The sequence below is a fragment of the Taudactylus pleione genome, unplaced genomic scaffold, assembly GCF_031769625.1.
Source record: "Taudactylus pleione unplaced genomic scaffold, aTauple2 ptg000086l, whole genome shotgun sequence".
Classification (NCBI taxonomy): Eukaryota; Metazoa; Chordata; class Amphibia; order Anura; family Myobatrachidae; genus Taudactylus; species Taudactylus pleione.
In genome coordinates this window covers 21,962,996-21,988,161 of record NW_028284488.1, presented here as the reverse complement: position 1 = coordinate 21,988,161, position 25,166 = coordinate 21,962,996, and the positions used below count along the sequence as shown (strand labels likewise).

The 25,166-nt window shown below is 41.3% G+C and overlaps 1 protein-coding gene across 6 annotated transcripts in view; it reads left to right on the top strand.

The window, feature by feature from the left end:
- The window catches only part of FRMD4A (FERM domain containing 4A), a 481,635-nt gene that overhangs the window by 217,133 nt on the left and 239,336 nt on the right, over positions 1-25,166 (top strand). Inside the window, exon 1 of one of the 6 annotated variants that reach the window (XM_088468781.1) lies at positions 10,510-10,884. The exons of the other annotated variants lie outside the window; for them this stretch is intronic. The gene's annotated coding sequence lies outside the window, so the exon portion shown is untranslated. Of the gene's footprint in view, positions 1-10,509; positions 10,885-25,166 lie in introns of those variants that run through there. 6 annotated transcript variants of the gene reach the window in all.

Sequence of the window (25,166 nt, the reverse complement as noted above, 5' to 3'; positions counted from 1 at the left end):
CACGTGACATGGGAGGTTTTTACACAGACTTGATCGTAGTGCTTAAGAGAGGGTATGGTCAACCTTAAGGTCTACGACCAGCTCCGATGGTTCCCGATGGTCTCGATTAATCCTTATATGCCCAGAGATGACGTGTAATGGGAACGAGAAGGGGGCGTTTTTTTAGTCTTACGGCCGCATCCTCCCCTCGCTCGTCCAGCTAACGATCCCATCTTGACAACGCAACTTGCGAGCGCTTCATTTGCATATCCGGCCCCTTTTACCTTACGACCATGCGGCCACAACGACTGACTCTGAATGAGGTCCTGAGTCCCTATGTCTGTATCCGGGTGGAGTCTGACGTAGTCACTATATGTGCATGGTCATGTCTGTATTGTACATAGGGAGGCCAAATGGAGCACAGTTTGTGGCATTTCATATGTATATTTGTGTTTCATCCTTGAATTGTTTTTTTGTTTTATAGCTGCAGAATATTTGCAGTGGTGTGTGTATAGTACAGACAATAGCAAGGTGCATATACTGGGCTCAATCCTATTAGGTGCGAGTAGGGTCCTTTGAGCCATTCTCACAGCAAACATGCATTGCATGATGGTTTCTGTAGTCCTAGAGCGAGGCTCAGTGCACTGTACCAATAAGCTCCTAAGCCTATGCCAAACTGCAACTCCCAGCAGCACGCAGGTAATTGTCCTCCATTTCTCCCGGTGCTGGTTGGATAAATTGTCTGTACAGGGATGCGCTTTTGGCTGCATGTGTTCACGGAGCTGTGCAGTAGCGTTGTGTCTGTGAGCGAGGAGGCAGGGAAAGAGCAATGATTCAGCGATTTAGGAGCGCCAAAATGAAATTATATCTTGGCCCCCCAACCTAAAAACATTGTGGTGCCCATGCAGGTTATACATATAATTCAGAAGAAACCAGTAAATGTCTACAGATGACATGGACATTTTGTGTCAAAATCAGTTGAAACATTGTCGTATCTTCCATTCTGGTTCAATAAAAAGTAAAACTTATACCTTTTTTTTGTGCTATAGTACAGACCTCTGAGGAAGAAAAGGAGCAAGTGAGTAACTATTAACCAATATTAATGTATTGGATATAAGTAATTGATCATTGGTTGACAAACAATGTAGTTAATTATTTATTAAGACTACAGGTCCTATAAAATCAGCTTGTATGTCTGCTCCTCCCATTGACACATAGGTGGGCACATCCTCATCACAAAAACTATACCTAGACTTTATATATAACAGCACAAACAATTATCACATATCTGTATATATCATATATTCAAATCTATATAAGTAAATTATTTGTATAAATTAATTAGTTGTCTTTAATAAAATTGTTACAGCTTTACAATTGATACACCATTGTATCATTGAGAGGCCTTTCACAGTGGTGTCATGTGCTGCAATATCTGTTAATGATTGTGTTGTAGGTAAATGGAAACATCTTTGAAGGACTATTTAAAAAGGAAATTACTTTGTCAGGACCAGGGAATCCCTAAAACACAAGATCCTTGTCATAGTTCATAAAGCCATTTATCTTTTCCTGTTGATAAAGCATAGGATTTTCCTCTAAAGTTACACCTTTTTCTGTATGTGTACTGAGTGACGGACCCTTCTGTATGTGTACTGAGCGACGGACCCTTCTGTATGTGTACTGAGCGACGGACCCTTCTGTATGTGTACTGAGCGACGGACCCTTCTGTATGTGTACTGAGCGACGGACCCTTCTGTATGTGTACTGAGCGTCTAGTGTAGTTTCATGAACAAGAGTAATTTTATCTCATACATAATGTCATTTCTTTCCAATTACAACATACATAAAATATACAATATGTTGCTGTATGAAAGTACACTCTTTAACATTCACTAATATATTTGCAAAACTTTCGTAGAGTTGTAATAAAGAGCAATAATGCAGTCCATTTCTTCAGAACTAGCCTTTTCTGCTATATCTTCTTCAACCTGTTGGTGGTGCTGTTATTAAGATATATGAGGATGGTATTTTTCTCATGGCTTCTATATGATAACTAGCAACCAAGCACTTTACAGATGAAGATTCCCAGCACTATAATCATTTTTGCAGATAAAGTATTCTCCATAAATTAAACATCTGCTAGAACATACATTTTATTGCTGCTTGAAAAACAGAATAACACTGGATTAAGCAATCTTGAATAATTGCCGCCATACTTGCTTTCAGTGCAGAGAATTGTATTCAGCATAAAGAACAAGACAATAGTATGGAACATTAAAAAGCCCTATCATCAGTGTTCCAATTGTCACATGACCATCAATGTCAGGGAAACATTGACTGCTATTATTCAATATATGAATGAATTCTTTAAAAAAAACAAAACTTTTTTTGTAATAAAACATCCATCTTTTTGGGGATGAAATCATGAGGCTGTTACCATTAGTATCAGTGAAATACGATATAACCATTGGGACATTTGGAGCAATAAAGATGCTCTGTGCGGCCGTGTCGCCCGGGACCTGGCGCTGAGAGAAGCCACAGTGTATAAGGACACATCTGTAAGTAGGCACCAGGGAGTTACATTTCAAATATAAAGTTCCAAATGAATAACATAAACAGCATCATATTTTAGAAATTTGTAAGAGCAAAATGGTGAATACTATATATTATGTTGCATAATGATTATATATACTGTATATATATATATATATATATATATATATATATAATAAAGCAACTTTTATTTTTAATTAAAACAGATATTATAAGAAACAGTGTATTCCTCCCTGTAAGATGGAAACATGATAAATAAAGTAAGTCTCCTTGGAGTTTCATAGCTGTATAAAATTGTGCATTGCATCTTCAGCTAATGTTAATACAACAGGGACATGCAGTGATGTCAATGGATGGGGAGGCACTGGCTAGTGTCAGAGCCAGATTTACACACACATATATGAACCTGCCCCATGTGCACAGAACTGCCCTCTCACACAGATCCCACCCCTGCACAGATTCCCCATAGCACAGATGCCCCTCACACATATTTCTCACTAGCACAGAAGATCCCCCCTATCACAAATTATTTACCCCACAAACACACAGATCTCCCCCAGCAGCAGACCGTCCTCACCTTTTTCTCCTTTGTGTGTTTCCTCTGTCTGCATATGCCAATTTCCTTCCCTCCTCAGTGCTGCTGTTGAGCTGAGATGCCTGAGTACTTCCTGAACTGGTCACCTGATCGTCAGAGGTGTCCATCAGAGCTCAAGGCATGACCTTCACACTAACGCATGCCTCCATTAGCTCCGCAGAGCAGGGGAGCTGTTTGGGCCTGTAATTTTTCTGTTTATTATCATTCTCACTTGTAGCTATATCTAATTTTATCCCCAGCATCTCCTGGCCTCCCTTATCTCTCCCCTGACCCTTCCCCATGAGGCCATGGTCATTTTTCATATGCACTATCCTATGTACCTATTTAATAAATGGGGGAGGGCACCAAAAAGTCTAGTTACGGCTCTGGTCTGAGCTATCAGAGGTGAGGCAGAGCTCTTACTGCCTCATCTCTCATCTCTCCCTGTATTTCCAGGGAGTGCTGCAATTTTGGTGAGTTTTGCCTATAAAAACTATCAGAATAATATAAAGATATTTATAAGTTATAAATATCCTCTTTGTATTATTCTAAGCATTTTTATAGTCAAAACTCTGCAGTCTGACAGGGAGTATGACAGGGAAGGCTCTGCTTTCCCTGCTTATGTTGGGCTCTGCCTTCCCTGCTTACCCTGACTGCATGTCCCTGTGATACAAGTAGTATGTGTTCACCCATAATTATTTAAATACTTAATTTTCTGATCTTGTGATGAAATGTTAGTTTGTAACAGAGACATGCAAATAATTTCTGTTTTAATAAGGCTATTACTGATTTTTAGGAAAAGGGTAAAAGCCAGATCCACACTAAATTCACATACACCCGTATCTACTGTAAATATACAGAAAAAGCTGCATACATACTAAATACACAGAAAGGCTGGATCCACACTAAATTCATGTTTGTATGAATATAGTGTGGATGTGGTTTTCCTGGAGATCCAGCCTTTTCTATTTACAGTAAGTTCTATTAAGTTCCTCTTCAATGTAACCTAGCTCTACTGTATGGTTCACATAAAAGCCCAACATCATGCAACCTACTGATAAGCATTAATAAGCTAGTAAAAACCATTTTGCTTTCACGCATGTCATATGTTAATGGGTGTACATAAAATCTGCACTCTATATAGGCCTGTAAATAAATAAGTGTCAGTAAATAAGTCTAAAACAGCTGTGTGCAAGCTGGATAAAAGGATGTGCATATCTGAATACACGGCCAGTTTCTTGATGTATAGTTTGACTACGGAGACATCTAAGAAGCAATTTGTTTGTCTCTAATCACAATTCTTCACATAAGAATTACAATTCAATTTCAGTGTAAGGAGTTTCTCACATTAATTTTAGTAGTCTACTATATGAAATGCAGCCTACAACCCTTCTCTATAAGAATATTTTGGTGGAGGGCATGCCAGCCAGCGATCGGCTTTCATTTAGAGCACAGTATTGGAACTCTCCTGCTGCAAGTTACCTTAAGGGGATCAGAAGAGGTCCTGGTTTTATCCTAATTGTGGAAACCACCCCAAGTACCTGTATAGCAAATAGGGGAGCTCATACCAAGGAACCATCTATCAAACTAGTTTTAGAGGGGAGTTAGCGGAGATGGTTATATAAAATATTAAAAGGAAAATCCTTTCAAGTAAACCTCAACAGGTCTCCCTTTATACAACAAGTAGAAATGGGCAATTGTAAAAAGTAGAAATGCAAATAGTTATCCCCATTACTTTCTCTAAATCAAAGCACCGGGTTATTCTTCTGACTTTTTCTTTGAAGTGGAAAGAAACATTGTTGAAAGCTGTTCAAGACTGACACTGTCATCATCTTTTAAAAGAGGTCAGAGAATCGATGCATATGGGAAAAGAACTATACACAAGCCAAGTTCTATTGATTTGTTTGCTTTCTTGACTTGATATTTTCTTGGACTTTTCACTGATTCAGCATCCAGCTGGCAGCACCTTTTCCTGCTGCCAGCATAATTGAAGACGGAACTTTGTCTTGACTACATGTGCTATTAAGAAAATTGGAATTTTCAGAAACCCTTTAGTTCCTAAGGGGCCTATTCATCATTGGGGGCCGAGGGGGATACCTATCTCCGGAGCAATTCAGCATTGCTCCGGTGCGGGGTCATCTGCTTCAAAAAGCAGCAGTCCCTGTGACTAGTAACATTGCTATGCCAGTAGCAGTGTTATTTACCTGTCCCCATTCCTGGCTTCTGCACATGTGTGACCGGAGATCACGCATGCGCAAAGCCACTGAGAAAGCAGTGAGGAGGCGGAGGAAGGATCAACTCAAATCCCTCTTCGCAACCCCGGACCTCCTTCGCGTAGGGAAGGAGCAAGGCTCCGAGAACCAGCACCATCTGAAGATGGCGTTTGTTCCGGCAAGGAATCTCAGAAAACTTTAAGCTTTCAGAGTTTGCTGAATATTATCGGAACCCTAATAATGAATAGCCCGTTACATCAATTATGCAGAAACTATCATTTCCGCATGTGTAACAGGTTAAGTGATGATGAATAGGCCCCTAAATCTCCCTTTATGTCATTGTTTTTGCATAGTCTTTGTTCACCCTTATTCTTTTCTGTTCGAGTTTTCAATAACATGGAACAGAAACAAACATACAACTGCTGCAATATTGTATATGTTTTATATTTGTGGCTTTGTTTTGTTCTACAAGTTGATTATACTGAATTTCTGTTGTATCAGAAGTGGGTACCTCCATTTTTTACGTTTGTGGTTTTCACAATCTGACTATTATTATCTATTCAGATATTACTTACGCACATAAGGAAATTAAGTAGGTATTATTGCGCAAAAACATATTTAATGTCTCAAATAATGCCTGCTAGGAGAAAAAAAATAGCTTCTTCACTCCTTATCAACAAATTCCCACAGAGTTTACATTTACTGTAACTCTGGAAAAATCTTTATAAAAAAAGTTAAAATAATTGCTTATTTGCTTATTATCAATGAAATCCCAATATGCCAGCAGTCCCCCCTTTCCTCCCCCCTGCATAGCGCGGTATGGGATCATACATCGCGTCACAAGATTTTATATTCTGCAGCATGTAAGATCTGGAGGTGCGATGTACATTCCCATGGGAACGCACACTGGTTGATATCATGCCTACACACGATATGAGCGGCGATATTGTACCAATCCGTCGGATCAGCTGCTATATCGCACCGTGTATGGGGCCCTTTACATTTGAATAATTCAAAAATATTACTGTAAATCTGGAATAATCTTTAAAAAAAGTATATACCAATGGGATCAGTCAGCCACAGAGCAATATTTTTTGTGATTTGTTTGGAAATATAGTACCGGTCACATAATGAAGTGATCGCAGTAAGTTTGTTGCCGATACCATATATCTCAACAAATTGACAGACATGGCAGGAGATAGCAAAGACTGGTACTGTGCCAGTGTCTTAAGATGGGCATATATTTAGCAATAATTGGCCCATTCTGTAGAATATGGGTGGTCCAGGACGATAATTGCATAATGTATTGCCGCAACTGATCAGTGGTGAACAGACAGTCAGGCATGAAAAATCTTCCAACATGCCCGACTGATCCGATCAGTCTGTGTATGTGCTGCCACAGCCGACTGTCTGTCATTTCCCCTGTTCCTTCACAGGGGAGGAACAGAGAAATATCTCCTCCCCAGGGGAGATAAGCAGATATAGTGGTCATATACACTGTTAGATATCTCACAGTGTATGGCCACGATGTCTGCTGGCGCATATCCACTACACAATATAAATGGACAATTGAACGATAACTACATCGTTATCATTCATTAATCGTGCAGTAAATATGCCGGCAACGACAAGCGATGCGCGCTCCCGCTGGTCGTTGTCGGCATCTGTCATCGCCTGAACATGCAGGCCAACCTTCCGATATCGACAGGTTGTGCATGTTCGGGGATGAGTGAGGGTACCTGCACTGAACTACATATCATTCGGAATGGGCACATTATCCATTGCACAGGATGATGAACGATAAAGATGTTGTTAGCGTTCAGTCGTTCATTAATTGTGTAGAGGATATGCTCCTTAAGGCTGTCAGATAAAATGTCTGTTGGCCTGACTGACATTTTTTCTGACAATGTATGCCCAGCTTTATGTATCATTGGTTCACGCTCCAGGTGCTACATTTGTGCCCCATCTATAACTATTATTCTGAACTGGTCCCTGAATGTCAATGTTTCTAAAATATATAAAACATCTTGCTATGTGATCTGCTATTATACTGACAGATTTTGTGTAAGGACAACCATATTAGTACAGGAATTTCATACATTCTTAATTAAAAAAAAACATGTGATATAGTTAAACAACACATTTTGCTCTGTTGATATCATGCTGTATATTATAAACAAACACATGCAATATGCCTTATGCATTATCATTTATCATTTTAATCGGCTTCAAGCAACTTTTACTATACATATTAATTTAATTCTTGGTTTCCTTCTGTCTTTTTAATTAAAATATGTATATTATTTAGGCAAAGTTGTTTCAATCCATTCATGGTCACAACACTGGCTCTTATATCCAATAGTATCCACAGAAAAGAGCAGGGCTGTATTGTATCCATGGACAACAAAACACCCTGCTTGGATGATATAAAGGTTTTGGGGGCAGCCAGAAGGTTAAAGACATTTTTATAGTAAAATTTTCAGGAGGACATGAATAAATCTTAGGAGAATAACTATTTAACGTGTACAAAATATACTTAGTTACTTAAGTTGTTGGTTTTGTACATTGTTTTGACTGAGTCTTTAAAAGCAATTCTTGAACCAGATAACCTAATCAGCTCTAACGTTTAACAAAATGGAATACATTTATAACGTTTAGATGAACTTAAACATTTGGGGCCAATTGTAATAGGGTGAGAGTATAGAACATGTGAGAGTTTAGCAGTAAACTCTCACACTTTTTAAACTCGGCCAATGTAATAGAGTCCGGTAATATGCAAACTTGCATGTGTTTAGACTAAAAAAAACTCTCATGATTGAAACTTTCATCCAGATGTTTTTCCATTTTGAAGATAAAACTCCACCAATGTGAGAGTTTTACTGCTAAACTGTCACATTTTCTAAATTCTCACCCCATTACATTTGGCCCTTGGTCTAACTATCAGCAAGGTGAGCAGGTTCGACTATGTTTGAAGCAATTTCAAACTTGTTGAAGCTTATATGTATAGTGTTTTAATGAACAGCAAACTCAAACTTCAAACTGAATTACTGTAATGTTGACTGTTTTAATTAAAAATTCTATAAACTGCAACTTTTAAAAATACTATATGCTGCTCCACCTTTGAACTCATACCTATAGATGATGTTGCCTAATAGAAGTCTAAACAATTTACTTTAAAATCAATTCTGCTTTTTAGGCTGCAATCTCTCAAGAACAGTTCTATTTATTATAGGGTGAAAGCTCTGTCACTGGTGAAAAGGGGTGTTTTCAATAGAGAAAGTATTTTTCCCTATATATCAAGGGTTCAATACCAGCGATAATCCCCACTGGTGTTATAATTTGCTGGCTCTCACCTATTCACAAGATTCATGGTGGTGCAAGTCAGCAACATACCAAGGCTGCAGTGCGACTGTAAAGACTACAAAATTCGTGGATGGAGCATCCAAAGGACCCTCCGGGTGGCACTGCAGCGGTGATACAGGCTGCAGGCTACTGATCCAGGCACCCTGCTAACCAGAACCAAGGGCCATAGGGCAGTGACAGTGATGCCCACAGAATCATGTGTTGTTTGCATCTACACTGCTCGCACTCCCCTAGTTACAGTCCTGGTGCAAATACTACCACAGTCCATCTACTGCTACTGTATCCCGATCTCAGGGTGGCATTAGAGGATGAAAATTAAAGCTAAAAATGTTTTTTTTTCAATTGTGAATTATTTTCACAATAGGATCCCTCCCAGTGCCCCCGTGACTCAAGCATGCACAGAAGGGCTCCCAAGTCATAACCCAGAAGTCCTCACACCACACAGAACGGCTCTTATCGGAAGACATAGCCTTTCCCAGATATATTAAAAACTACATGCATATGGTGTTAATAAACGCTGCTATGCATTCGGTAATTGGCAGGATGTATCACATTCAAAATGTGATGCTTGATAAATCCTGCCCTGGGAATGAGGGGGAGATTTATCAAGTGGTGGAGAGAGATAAAATACCAACCAATCATTTTCTGTCATTTTACAGTCTGTACTAGAAAAATGTACCCGAAGCTGATTGGTTGGTACCAGGGCTATTTTTCAGCAGTAACAAGCAGGAACTCTGGGCCTGATTCAGACCCGCTCGCTAAGATGTGTTCGCACGCAACCGATTGATTGCATTCTGCGCATGCGTATGCATCGCAGTGCGTTCGCTCGCTGCACATAGACAGCTGGGTTGAATGAGTGACAGGAGAAGCTGTTTGTGGGTGGTGACAAGGGCTGGCCGCTAAAAATGGGGGAGTTGAGATGCGAACGCAGACGTGCCTGAGTGTCTTAACGCCATTTCTGAGTCATGCATAATTAACAGGCAGCGTCATAGTACACATCACTTGGCTGAAATCAACACTGAAGTGCTCGCAGTTCTTGCGGCAGGGTATGGTGAACCGCAAGTGCTGCAATCGCACCCAATGGTACTCGATGCTACCGCTGGCTGCATACACTTCCTGGAGATGACGTGTGCATCTTTAGACAGGCTGGTGGGCATCTGCATACACAATGCAATCGCACGCTAAGACATAGTGGGCGTGCTAATGCCTTGCCGTGCGATTGCCTGCCTTGCTGAATTTGCATGCGCATCTAGCGAGCGTGTCTGAATTAGGCCCTCTCATTAGCTGTGACATAATGTCCTGGGCCAAAATTAATTTTCCATAAGATATGTTTCATTTTGAAGGCCCTTCTGAGTGCCTTTTTTTTCTAAAAACTATATGTATATATATATAATTGTGTTTTCTATAGCTCCACCCCCCAGTAGCTCCACCCACAGTTCCTTTACCAAGGTTTCCAGAAAATTAGCCCTGGTTGGAAGTTGGTACTTTATCTCTCTCTAATATTTGTTAAATCTCTATGTCTGTAAGATGTTTGTCTAAGTTGTATAGTAACTCCAAGTGAGATGACTTGCTGTGAGCTGGTCAATGTGTTGCAGCCCATGTTGCTGTGCAGTGTGCAGTGCAGGGCCTCCAGTCAGCCTCAGTGCTGAGGTGCTAGGGTTACACACACCACCCGGCATCAGTAGAGTTAGCAGGTTCCTTTATCCTCCCAGACCCTTCCCCCAACACCCAGCAGCCTCTTTTCATTTAAAGTGTGTTTTTGTCTGCACGTGAGTCATTATAAAAAGGCAGCAGCCGGGAAATCCTGGGGAACAGCAAAGTGTCTGAGGCAGCAGCTCTTCCCCCCTCCTTCCTCCCAATGTCAGCCTGCGTGTGCACCCCTGCCTACGCTATGGCCAGCAGCACTAGTCCCCACTACTCCATGTGAGGAGGCACACTGGTGCGGTGCGCCCTGGCCGGCAGCCAGTGTGTGTCTATGGGATGTGGTAGTAGCAGGAGCACAGGCACACACACAGCGTGACAGGAGGAAGGCAGCAGCAAGAGGGGCTGTGTCTGCTGTATTTCTGCACAGAGGAGGTACTTAGATGGAAACCATGGATGCTGCTTCTTAGGCCGTGAGCCTGTTTAACCAGGATTTAATGGGATGTTTTTTGCTGGGGTTATCATCTGCAGAACGCCTGATCCTGCCGAGGTGAAGAGAAGGTAATGTGTGATCCTATTTCCATTGGGGAAGTTGTCTGTTACACAACCTACACATCATGCATGACTATGTCATCTATACATGTTATCTAGTTAATATATAGACTACTGAGTTTGCAGAAACGTTCTTCAGAATTAATATGTGGTTGTCGGACTTTATTGCATTTATTGTAGACTTCTCATTTATAACAATATGTACAGATCAGTCATTTAGACAGGTAAAGTGCAGGTGTATATTTATGTATATAGGTCATTATATGTGTGTGTGTCTGTGTGTGTGTGTGTATATATATATATATATATATATATATATATATACACACACACACTGTATCCTGAGTGCTTACATGATATGCAAGTTGTTGATGCATATACCAGTGCATTTATAGCTGAATTTATTATCTAATGTATATGTAATTGATATACTACAATGCTTGCTGTGTTTTTAATACAGGACACTTCTGTACACTTCTGTGTGTGTATGTACAGGTAACAGGGCAGCCATTGGTAATAATACAGACTGTAAGCACTTTAGCACATCATCAGTCTGTTGGTGATGAGGAGAGTGCCTGTACAAGGAAAATAAAGATGGAATACTATCTATTTACATGACACATCTGAATGTGATGTTGCACTTTGAGTAGGTGCAGTAAGTGCAGAGCAAGGAGACAGGCTCTCTTGGGAGATAGTAGGGAGAATAGGATGTTTTTCATTCCATGATACACTAGAAGACATGTCCATTGCATGATGGTTTATACTGCAGGGACATTTGCAATTGGCTGGTTTCTTGTTGAATTGTAACAGATTTAACCTTTTCCATGGTCATAGTGTTTTAGGAGGCGTTTAGTTCTATAAATAGCCTTGCCTGCTATATAGAATTCTTCAATGATGCAGGCAGCCTACCCAGACAGAGGATGCAGCTAGGAAACGTGAGACGGCTCCATTATAATGCACTATCCATGGTAGTAAAAAGAATATATGGTGTTTCTTTACCTTATGATATGGGGGTGGTGTCGGAACAGATGTACTTTGTAAAGCATTTTTACATGTGTTGTTGTAGCAACATGTACATTACATATGTTCAGATCAGAATGCAGAGGCTTGGTCCATTTCAGGAAAGGTGGTGCTGGACACCTTATCCTGGAATCTCCTCCTGCATAGTTAAATAGCCACAATCTTATAATTAATTGCAGAGGATGTGTGAACAGGCTCACATTGCATACCTTGGTTATAAATATTTCCTGAATGTTATGTGCACATTTTGTCATGGTGGGAGTTGGAGTCACCTGACAAGGAGTTTTAACTCCCTTCCATATTAATTTATATAATGATAAATCCAGTGTTTGGAGAGCACAAGATATAGAGATGAGACCTAAAATATCATTGGCAGCCCCCTAGAATGCATAGCATATGAGTATATTCAGGACCCCAGTTGTGTTGTCTGACTAACATGTTTCGTGTCGTTACACCTGCCTTTTTATGGGTCATTTCAGCTGAGGGCACAGCACAGTGTTTTATGTTCTTTGATTCATGACAGCTCTGTTAGGATGTATCTTTCTGTTAGCTGAGTATACACAGGTATTAGTCCCATGAGCCACTGTAGTGCCATCTTTATGGAATTGGAACCAAAGATATAAACATGTAGAATCTTTTTATATATTGCAGATGTGAGTTGCTTAGAAATATTATTGTCGGTTGCACTCTAGAAATAAGTGCTTTTATTTTATGGCAATATAAACCAAGATACATCTTCTGTCTCCTCCAGCTTCATCCCTGAGTGACATATTGCATTTCCAGTCACCCCTCCTACTTGGCGTTTCACCGGCTTTGAAAGAAAATATAATTTTCATATGTTAAAAGAAAACTGAATCTATTTGCCAAGTTATATTGAATTATTATGGGTTATACTAATTACTGCTTTTTTGGAGGTAAGGAAGATTATTTGGTAGATGTAGCTCAGCAACAGCTGTGACACCAAAGATCTTCCATTGCAGCTTCGGTATTAGGCTTAAAAGTATAAATTTCATAATGGCTGTGTTCACTTCCAAAACCAAATCGTCTTTCATTTGTTCCATCCTGATTGAGCAATGGAAGCAAACAATGATCTCCCAAGTTATCTCTTTATTTGGTATTAATTTTAATATGTGAATAGAACAGTGGTAGCCAGAGGTTGAAGACACCGGTGTCCCTGTGAGTTGTGCTGGTGGTTGTGCTCATACACAGTTCTCCTTGGGGTCGCATTTATTGTTTTTAGATGCTCTGTTAGTCTTGTAACCTTTTGCAAGAAGTGATATATATCCTGTATAGAAGGATAATGAACTGCAGACCTTATTGGCAGTGATGGAGCTAGATGGTGTTTGCACCTACAGTAAGTGAGGAATGGTAAACAATAGCTGTCAATCACATAGATTAATTGCATGGTTACTGCCTATGGTTGTTGCAGAGCAATGGTATGGGAATAAATTGTTTCTTTCTGTGCATTGATAGCTTTACATGGATGTAACAAACATGGAAAACCAGTGTGTACTCTGTAATGGTAGTGGCAAGACAAAACTAAATATTTCATTGCTTTTAGTTGTGGACTTGTGCGGCAAGCCTTGATGTGCCCTAAGCAGCTGCTGCTTCTGCTTGGCGTTAATCCTAGCCCTACTTGTTACTCTTATTTTAGGGCCTTGTAGAGATAAAAAACCAACAACCTGTCTTTGTAATGGTATTGCCCACACACTGAACGACTTGGAAAAGATGTGATGTCGTCAACAATTTCCCTTGAACTCACCGGGCAACTCACCAGCAGTCCTGGACAAACGATATCTTGCTAAACAGTGCAATTTGACTAACGACCTATCGTTCGTCCTTAATGATTTCCAGTGCATCGTTAAGAGAGATTGTCAGATCTTACCTGCAGTAGGTAAAGGCACACATCCACTTGCCGATTTCTTTGAACGATAACAATATCGTTATCGTTCAATCGCTCAAGACTCATGCATGAATCGGGCACATTAATGTCGGAAACGACCAGTGATGCGCACTCGCACTGGTCGTTTCCTACATCAATCATCGGCTGAACAACCTGACGATAACGTCAGGTTGAGCATGTTAGGGGATGATTGATGTGCCTACACTGAACGACTGATCATTCAGTGTAGACACAGCACAGACCGTCAAACGACTGCGCGAATACAATTTCGCAATCGTGCATTTCTTTTTTTGGTCTGCAAGTGGATGTGTACCTTAAGATCTGACGATACGACAAATGACCCATGGGACCGCACATCGGATTGTTATCGTTCCTGGAAGCTGCATGATTTGCACAGTTTTAAACGATGTATCGTTCCGATGCATTGTTTTCATGCAAATAGTGCCTAAAATCGTCCAGTGTGTGGGCACCTTAAAGCCTATAGATTATCACCTCTCCAGAGAAACTAAGTTGTCTTTTGTTACCACTATGCTGATGTTGTCAAAGTTTTGCAGCTGGAGATTTTAGTGAATGAGACTTTCTATGATGAAATGTGAGCTTCCATCAGCAGTTAGAGGTAATGGTTTTCTTTCAGTGAAGCTATTGGATGTATTCTAGAGAAGTGGTGAAATTGAAACTTTCAGGGGTATCAACATACAGGTATAGAAAAAGGTGTCCCGTATTGTTGAAGGCAATATTATTTTCAGTATGAGGCAAGTTATGAAAACTGGTGCAATAAATCCTATTACATTCTACCTGTCATATGAAAACAATGTCTGGTTTCTTACTGGGAAGTATAGATCCTTTTTCTTGTCCTGTGTTTTCCAGAAAGATTCTAAACTGTCCTTAGTTTCGTACTTCACTGGTGATTCCCCTTGCTTAATGTACCTAGATCGGATATATTTTACATGCAATAGAAAGTTTGGCACCTAGTTAAATATTTATTAGAGGCTATGAAATTTGGCGCGTCTAATATGATCTCTAGTGGGTGACATACTGTCTACATATGTCGGGAAGTATATAGAACATTGGCCCTGATTCAGAGCCGGATGCTCTGACAGAGCGCTCGCTCTGAATCAGGGCTCTCCTTCTCTTTTTTTAGAGTGGCCTCCTGGCCGCTCGCATAGCTGTGGGTGACCACCCACAGCTATAGCGAGCGGCCAAAAAGATGGTCGCGATGGTAAAGACCATCGTGACCATCGGGCTTGCGACGAGACCCTTGTGGTAGGGTCTCGTGTCCACAAGCCCTGGAGTGCTTTCGGCTCTATCAGAGCCGAGAGCACTCCCACTGACATCACTTGTGATGTCAGTGGGGCCGGACCTAGACGGTAGGCGTTCCCATGGGAACGCCTCCGTCTGGGCAGCCACGCCCCCGGCACGCCCGCCAAAGGGGGCATGCTGTCACTCCCCATCGACAGCACGCCCCCTTTGTAGCGAGACCCGGAGCGACGGCTTGCCCGTCGCTATCCGGGTCTCGCGCATGTGCACGATGGAGCCGCCTCCGTCGTGTGCATGCGCACTGCCCCAACATCAACCCGCTTGCGAGCGCTCAGCGCTCGCGAGCGGGTCTGAATTAGGCCCATAATACCAATGGGAAAAGATACAAAGCAACAAAAATGGTCTATTGTTTAATGTATGCTTTCTGGTATATGTGAGCTGCTTACTTTAAGGATGTCGGACAAGATGAAAATTTGAGCTTTGCTAAGCTGAAAAGATAACGCTTGAAAGTGTGAATTTGATAAAGGGTTGAGTGCTTCCCTGCTGATTTCAGACCTCATATTTCAGTACAAGGTTGTGGTTAGATGCATGAGTTATGTATGCTGTATTTAGCCTTGGGTGACATTTTTATTCAAACTAAAAGACCATGCAAGAGATATGATGGAGACAGGAAATATTTATGGTCATGTGTCCCTAACTAATGTCTACACTTGCCACGGATGACGCAGATCCACAGATATTAGCTAGGAAAATGCAATATTTAATAAAATATGAAATGGATATAAAGCTGTTACTCATTGCTTTGCTAGATATTAATTTGATTTTGCTTCAATGTGGTTGCACTGAGTGGCAAATGAAGGTATACCTCATAGAGTAAAAGATGCTTTTGATTAATTGGTGTTTATTAAAATTACAACTGGCTTATCATTTGCACTAATATCCTTTGAATTCAAGGCTCCGCCAGCTGTACACATACAGATGACGCTGTCCATAATCACACTTCTAGGACTTGACATTTCATGCATAGTAAAATCTAATTACATCTGCATACATTGGTGTTAAGTTTATCTAAATACAATTCAAATGTGTTTTTCTGTAAACTAGAATGATGCACAATAAAGGAAGCTGACAACTTGTATAGGGACGTTACTGTAATGTTCACACAAGGCTGACTCTGCAATTCTGTTATTACATTGTACCATGCTCCACAGGGAGAAATAAGAAGTGTGCCAAAACCTATGAAAAACGTCCCCCAAAGTGTCTGATAAAGTGTCTGACTTATGGGGTGCTCTATTCTCAGTGAACTGCAGATGCGCTTTAACATTTCAATCTAAAGATTTACAGAGGTTCATTAGATACAGGTGTGCAAGTAGTCAATCGTTTATGTTGTGGTCTATGAGCTTGTACCTCTCCGCTGTTTTTTGTTTTGTTTGGCTGTGACTCATTTTTTACTGCACATTTATCCGACTCTCTGCAAAGCATCTTAGTCCTAAGCACCAGGAATAACATTAGGGGTTTATTCATAGTCCTACCTACCAACATTTGAGCTGGCACAGGCGGGGCATCCTGCGCACACCAAAGGAAGGGGCACGTGAAAAGGGAGCATGACCTTGTGCCCATTAGCCCCCTTCCCCCACTGCATGACATGGTCATGTCCCTCCTTCCTCATCTCGCTTGTTGTGATCCCAACGCTCTGACAGATACTCTCTCAGCACTATGTGCATTGCACGCAACTGCACATGTGGCATCCATTCACCGCTGCCACCACAGAGCATGGGTGAAAGAGTGCCACTCACTGATTTAGGATGTAGTCTTTCAGGGTGTGTTATTAGGTTTGCAGTGCAGTGATCCTGGGTACTGAATAGCTGACTTTCCCCTATTTCAGAGGTCACATGGAATATAAATCGCATTCCAAAGTGCTGAATCATAGTGAGATACACAATCAAATATTTCATGTATGGACGGAAGTGTAGTCCGGATTTCTTAGAATGAGTTCATACACCCCATTCAGGAAATCCTACATGTGTATTTCAAAACTATATTTTTTAAAAGTGAAGCGACTAATGCAGGCAAGACCGCTTCAAGGTTTGTCTTTTACAATGTTAGCAAATTTGTGGTTAGTCCTGAGAAAGCACATGTAAGACAGTAGCATTATGTAACATAACACAAACATTCAGCACCACAAAGTAGTGGATAGGTCATTTCACAATCTGCAGTATTGCTTGTGGAACTTGTACCCAAACTTTTATCTGCGATTTTTTTTTTTCTATTAAGGAAATAAATTCAATGCACTTGCTATCATTTTTTTTTTACCTTCTAGTTTTCAATTAAATAGAAAGGTTTAGAAGTGGCTTGCTTAAATGTACAATATGACTTCAGATGAATCTAGTAAAAAATCCACCAAACGGCACTTTTAATGTAACTTTCTAAATCCAGCACGAACAATCTACACACAGTCCTGTTCTGTACTAACCAAAGGAAGGGGCAGATAGTCACTGCTCAGCACAGAAATCAACAGAACTGCACTGACTCATGTGAGCGGCTACATTTGTTTCTTAATAAAATGCAATTCCATTACATACTAATTTTATTATTTTGTGCGTGTATGTGAACTGGTAATGAGTAATCAGCCCTGCATGACCCCCTGAAAATCACCCCTGGTATCACCCGTCTAATCAGATAACTTTATTTAGCAAGACAGATTCACTGAATTATCCAGGGATGCCTGACGACGAATATAAAATTGGGTGGGTTTCACCTCAGGAATCACGGTTATTGTCTATACCCATTGTAAGGAGAGAAGTCAAATATTAAAAAGCCAATAAAAAATTATATTTGTTCTTGAGCAAATTATATTTTTGTTAGCAAACAGGGGCGTTGAGGTCTCAGTGGGGTGGGAGAGCATGTTCTCTCACCACTTTTCATTGTACTGTGTAACCAGGAAGGGTATTGGAATGCAGGAATTTGCTTCTTAGCAATAGTTTATGCAAAATAAAACTCAGCAGGGGGTGTAAACAATATGAAAGGGCAGTTGTGTGCAGGCAATGAGTGCACTCACCATGCTTATTATGATAATGTACCACAGTATATTTCTTTACTCTTATACATAAAACAACATTGATGCTGATAGTATAAACACAGATACACTAGTCATACAATTTATTCAATGTGTACATACTTTAAAGTGCCATCAGTAACCCTGTCACTATTGACACTGATTAAAATAACACCTAACATATCCTGTACAGACATATTGCTGGAGCTATATATCCAGTGGCTTTTCTGAAGAAAGATGACACCCCTGCTGTGCCAGGCATTACCGAGAGAGAGTACTTTGTCAGTCTGTTGACTTTTGTCTTTAGAGTTTATGCCGCTCCTATTATTTGTATTTGTAATGAAATCTGTTGCGTAGCACTGCAGACATGATGGTGTATCTGCATATAACAGTCACTCCTTTACATAGCACTGCAGACATGATGGTGTATCTGCATATAACAGTCACTCCTTTACATAGCACTGCAGACATGATGGTGTATCTGCATATAACAGTCACTACGTTACATAGCACTGCAGACATGATGGTGTATCTGCATATAACAGTCACTACGTTACATAGCACTGCAGACATGATGGTGTATCTGCATATAACAGTCACTCCTTTACATAGCACTGCAGACATGATGGTGTATCTGCATATAACAGTCACTACTTTACATAGCACTGCAGACATGATGGTGTATCTGCATATAACAGTCACTACGTTACATAGCACTGCAGACATGATGGTGTATCTGCATATAACAGTCACTACGTTACATAGCACTGCAGACATGATGGTGTATCTGCATATAACAGTCACTACGTTACATAGCACTGCAGACATGATGGTGTATCTGCATATAACAGTCACTCCTTTACATAGCACTGCAGACATGATGGTGTATCTGCATATAACAGTCACTACTTTACATAGCACTGCAGACATGATGGTGTATCTGCATATAACAGTCACTACGTTACATAGCACTGCAGACATGATGGTGTATCTGCATATAACAGTCACTACGTTACATAGCACTGCAGACATGATGGTGTATCTGCATATAACAGTCACTACGTTACATAGCACTGCAGACATGATGGTGTATCTGCATATAACAGTCACTCCTTTACATAGCACTGCAGACATGATGGTGTATCTGCATATAACAGTCACTACGTTACATAGCACTGCAGACATGATGGTGTATCTGCATATAACAGTCACTACGTTACATAGCACTGCAGACATGATGGTGTATCTGCATATAACAGTCACTACGTTACATAGCACTGCAGACATGATGGTGTATCTGCATATAACAGTCACTCCTTTACATAGCACTGCAGACATGATGGTGTATCTGCATATAACAGTCACTACTTTACATAGCACTGCAGACATGATGGTGTATCTGCATATAACAGTCACTACGTTACATAGCACTGCAGACATGATGGTGTATCTGCATATAACAGTCACTCCTTTACATAGCACTGCAGACATGATGGTGTATCTGCATATAACAGTCACACCATCATGTCTGCAGTGCTATGTAAAGGAGTATCTGCATATAACAGTCACACCATCATGTCTGCAGTGCTATGTAAAGGAGTATCTGCATATAACAGTCACTCCTTTATATAATACTGCAAACATGATGGTGTATCTGCATATAACAGTCACTACTTTACATAGCACTGCAGACATGATGGTGTATCTGCATATAACAGTCACTCCTTTATATAATACTGCAAACATGATGGTGTATCTGCATATAACAGTCACTACTTTACATAGCACTGCAGACATGATGGTGTATCTGCATATAACAGTCACTACTTTACATAGCACTGCAGACATGATGGTGTATCTGCATATAACAGTCACTACTTTACATAGCACTGCAGACATGATGGTGTATCTGCATATAACAGTCACTACGTTACATAGCACTGCAGACATGATGGTGTATCTGCATATAACAGTCACTACGTTACATAGCACTGCAGACATGATGGTGTATCTGCATATAACAGTCACTACGTTACATAGCACTGCAGACATGATGGTGTATCTGCATATAACAGTCACTACGTTACATAGCACTGCAGACATGATGGTGTATCTGCATATAACAGTCACTACGTTACATAGCACTGCAGACATGATGGTGTATCTGCATATAACAGTCACTGCTTTACATAGCACTGCAGACATGATGGTGTATCTGCATTGTTTATGGGCGCCATATAAATGATGATAATAATAATATAACAGTCACTCCTTTTTTGAAAAAACATAAATGACTGAATGAACTTAGGTTCTGATTCACAGATGGACACTACTGCGATCACAGCTACGATTCCGTACCGATCTCAGCTGCGAAAATATGCTAATAGTTCAAAAGCTAACCTGAGCATAGGGACGCCCACTGCTACCTTTTCATCTGCGTCCGACGTCATGTACCAGCGCAAATATTGTTAACATCAACGCCTATCGACCAGCCATGCAGCCCTTGCGGAAGGTCTGATCTGTCTCAAGCACAGCTGTTCTCCTGACAGGCAGAGAACTCTCATGCTGTGTCCCAGATCGCAATGGCTAATTTGACGCATACACAATAGCAAAATATAGCTTGTTTAGCGTAAAAATCGCCATTGCGTACATCTCTGAATTAGGCCCTTAGCTGGGACAGGCTGACTTACAGTTTACAGACAACCAAACGGGAAGACTATTCAACTGGCTATCTCTTTTTATTAAACTGTGTTTACGTACAGTATATGAATTTGCTTCATATTTGTGGCTCATCATTTTTTATTGGTTTTTAAGTCCAACTGGGAACTTATAGACTATTAACTGGTATATTTACTAAAGAACATTTTTTTTTTTTTTTTTTTTTTAAAAGCCACCAATTCTCTGTTTTTGTTTTTTTCTTCAATTATTATTTAATAAAGTTTAAAAATATTTTTAATATGAATATTTTATAAAAAAAAAACAACACATCTAGGGGGTGTTTTGCATCCCCTTCCCCCTGTGTCCATAGGCCCCAATTATAAAATAAGCCCCCTATTGGCAATAGACCCCCCTCCCCCAGTGGTCTTAAATCCTAATAATAATACCACCCACACCCCCTTAGTAGTAAAAAATCCATGTTATCTAAACCAACCCTCTACCCCATGTAAAAAAGTCCCTTTTTCTTTGCACCCCCTCCTTCTGCCCTGTGACATATATATTATAACCGCATCCCCGTTCTAGTTTACTCCTCCCACAGTGATGCTAGATCCCCCCCCCCCTTCCCCTGGTTGACCCCCATGGGCATATACATCCTCCCCCTCATGCAGAGCATGTGTCAGGGGAGACTGATGATCAGCCCCCCTGCTGCAGCTGATCTGTACTTGCAGAGATCAGCCAAATAGTGCTTGGAGGGGAACTAAGTTCCCCTCCTCGCACTGTGATTTCTGACACATGCGGCCCTGAATGCCGTTCGAACGGCATTCTGGGGCACTATTCCGGAAGTGCTGCTGGTGGTCACAGATTACGCATCACTTCCAGGAGTTTCAGGGGGTTAGAGGAGATCCGAACTTGTGCATAAGGGATCTCTGCAAAAGCCGGGGGAGGCAGCGGGGCGATGCTGTCACATGTGATACGACCTTGCCAGCTGAAGCATTTCTGGCTGCAGCCTCATCACATGCGACGTTGCCAGTTAAGTGTTGGATTTTGGGTATGCAGTTGGGAAACCGGCTGCCTTAATACCGACAGCCGGCTTCCCGGCTGCTTTATCCCGGCGTGGGATGAATGACCGGCGTCTATATCTAGACGCCTGTCATTTACCCGACGCCGGGAGACCCGATCAAAAGGATGCCGGGCACCGCGAGCTGATAGCCCCGTGGGGGTGGGTTAGGTTTAGGCCCCCCGGGGGGGGCTTTGGGGCTAGGCACCCCCCCGGGATGGTTAGGGTTAGGCTGGGGAAAGGGGGTGTTGGGGTCAGGCACGCCGGGGGGAGGTTAGGGTTAGGCACCCCCCCAGGGGGACTTAGGTTTAGGCAGCGGGGAAGGGGGGGTTAGGGTTAGGCACTTAGAGGGGGGATTAGGGTTAGGCACTTACAGGGGGGAGGTTAGGGTTAGGCACTTGGGGGGGAGGTTAGGGTTAGGCACCCCTAAGGAGGGTTAGGTTAGTTTATAATTACATTGGGGACGATTGGGATTTCCAGCGCTGTCGGGCTTCCGCTGCCAGGCTCTGCTGATCTGTCGGGCTGCCGCTGCCGGGAATCGAACTGCCGGTCATGCGGCAGCCGGTTTTCCATACCTATTCCGGATTTTGAAAGGGTAAATACAGGCGAAACAAGCATGATTTTGCATGTATTACTATAGCCCTTCTAAAAGCAGAACTAGTAAATATAACCCTTAGACTTTCAAAAATGGAACATTCCTGCTGCTGTAAAGCATTTCTTCTAAACTGGGAGTGTTACACTTTAAGGTGTTTTGCAGATGATTCTCCCCAAAAAATCGGCAATGTATGGGGGTGCCCCTGAAGTTTCTATGGGGGCTGCTAGAATGACAAATTTGCCAAGCTCTGAAATGTGAAGCAACATTAGTTATCACTTTACTTTTAAAAATTACATGTGGTTTTTATTACATCTCGGCAGACCTTAAATTCTTGTTGCCACGATAAATGATAACACATTTTGAACATCGGGTCTAACACCCGATTACACTAGTACAACAATTTCAAACTTTTTTTTCAACAACATGAATTACGGTGATTTTGACTAAATTGTACACACTGAACACTCAAGTATAAAGTTTGTAATCCGTCATGTTTTTTAGTTATAGTCTTGTGTTCTTTGGTAGAACAATTAAATTTTTTAAAACCATGTAAATTAACTGGATGGCTGGGATAATAGGAAAAAGTTAAATTTGACAACAGAAAGCATGTTTTAAGGCACACATCCACTAGACCAGGCCTGGCCAACCTGTGGCTCTCCAGCTGTTGTGAAACTACATGTCCCAGCATGCCCTGCTACAGTTTTGCTATTAGGGAATGCTAAAACTGTTGCAAGGCATGCTGGGACTTGTAGTTTCACAACAGCTGGAGAGCCACAGGTTGGCCAGGCCTGCACTAGACGATTAAATTGAACGATAACGATATTATCATTCAATCTTTGAATAATCGTTTGAGAATCGTTTACAGATTGTTTAAAAAAAAAAGTCGTAAACGACCAGCGATGCGCGCACCCGCTGGTCGTTTTTACATCTATCGTCAGGTTGTACAACATATTTGTACAATGAAAACGTCAGATTCAACATGTTTGCAGATGATTTCTTCTTAATTGGCAGGTAACCTCATCATTGCTGCAGATCATCTAATTTTTAATTATTTGAAAAATGTACTGCAAACTAGGTAACCTCATCATTGCTGCAGATCATCTAATTTTTAATTATTTGAAAAGTGAATAGATTACTAGACCTAATTCTTCTTAGCTTTGTGGCATTCACTGTTTGTTTATGTTAGGACATTTATTGCTAGCCATATTAGTGGGAGGGTATTGGGGGATGATTGGATTCATTGCATACACATGCAAGCACTGACTATTTAAGTTCATAGGAAGGCTGAAGGCCCCTGGGCTGAATAGGGCATAATTATTAAAAGTGCATAATTTGTAAAAGTGCATTTCTTACCAAATTCGGCATTAAACTGAAGGAGACCACTCTAACCTTAAACTATTCTTTAACAAGAACATATGGACAAAGTATAATCAAGAAATGTAAGTTCACAATATCTACACTACACTGTCTTCATCACCTGGGCAATCTTCACTGGCCTCTGTTTGCTCACTATAAGAACTTACACCTGCTATTATTTGTACTGACTCGCTCGTTTCACAAACAACTCATAGCTTACTGTATTCAGTGCCAATTTTAGTATATGTCTTAGAAATAATATCTTCCCACCTCTCTTATTTTCCTAGCCTGTCATCTGTCTACTAATTCAGTTTACTTTAATATTCCATTTCTCCTCTTTTCCTCTGCTCAATAATAGTTTGGAAATTTTGCAGGCACATTTTCCTCCATTGTACTGTTACTTGCTTCTCTGCACTCATACTTTATTCCCACATCTAGTTTTCTTCCCCCTACCCAACTCTTCCACACCATTATCATGTGTACCTCCCCCTCCACTCACTGTCTACCTAATACTCTGCTCTACCCCCTTTTTCCACCTATATCATTTCCCCCTTGTCTCCTCCACCTCCTCCTTCCTTTATATCTCCTCCTCTGTCTGCCGTCCTCCCTCTCCTCTCCCACTACTACACGTTCATTCTCTTCTACCCCTCCTTTGTCCTACTACCCCACTGATAATCCTTCCTCCAAACCTCCTCTCCATACCTCTCCTCCCGTACCACCCCCATCATATTAAACTCCCTCCCTGCCAACCACCTACAGGTTCCCTTCCCAGCACTGGTCCCCGCATAATCTCTCCACTACATTCATCTCGGCCACCCATATTAAACTCACCTTCCCGCTACAGCAACCCAAATAATCTAATTCACATCTCTCCCACAAACACAGTCCCTCTATCATGTGCCCTCTGGAATGCCAGATCAGTATGTAACAAACTCGTACCCACCCATGACCTTTTCATCTCTAAAAACTTGCATCTCCTAGCCATTACTGAAACCTGGATTTCACCCTCTGACACCACTTCCCCTGCTGCTCTCTCCTCTGGGGGCCTCATCTTCTCTCATACCCCTCGGCCTGGGGGTCGCCATGGTGGTGGGGTAGGGGTCCTTCTATCCCCGGTTACTCCTACCAACTCCTACCCTCTGAACCATCTCTTACTTTCTCTACATTTGAGGTTCATGCTATATGCCTCTTCCAACCAGTTATTTACCGTCCCCCTGGCCCTCCTTCCAAATTCATTGACAACTTCGCTTCCTGGCTTATTCACTTTCTCTCCTCTGACCTTCCCTCTATTATCCTAAGTGACTTCAATATTCCTATTGATATCCCCACAGAAGCCTCTGCCTCCAAACTCCTCACCCTCATGTCTTCATTTGGTCTCTCCCAATGGACC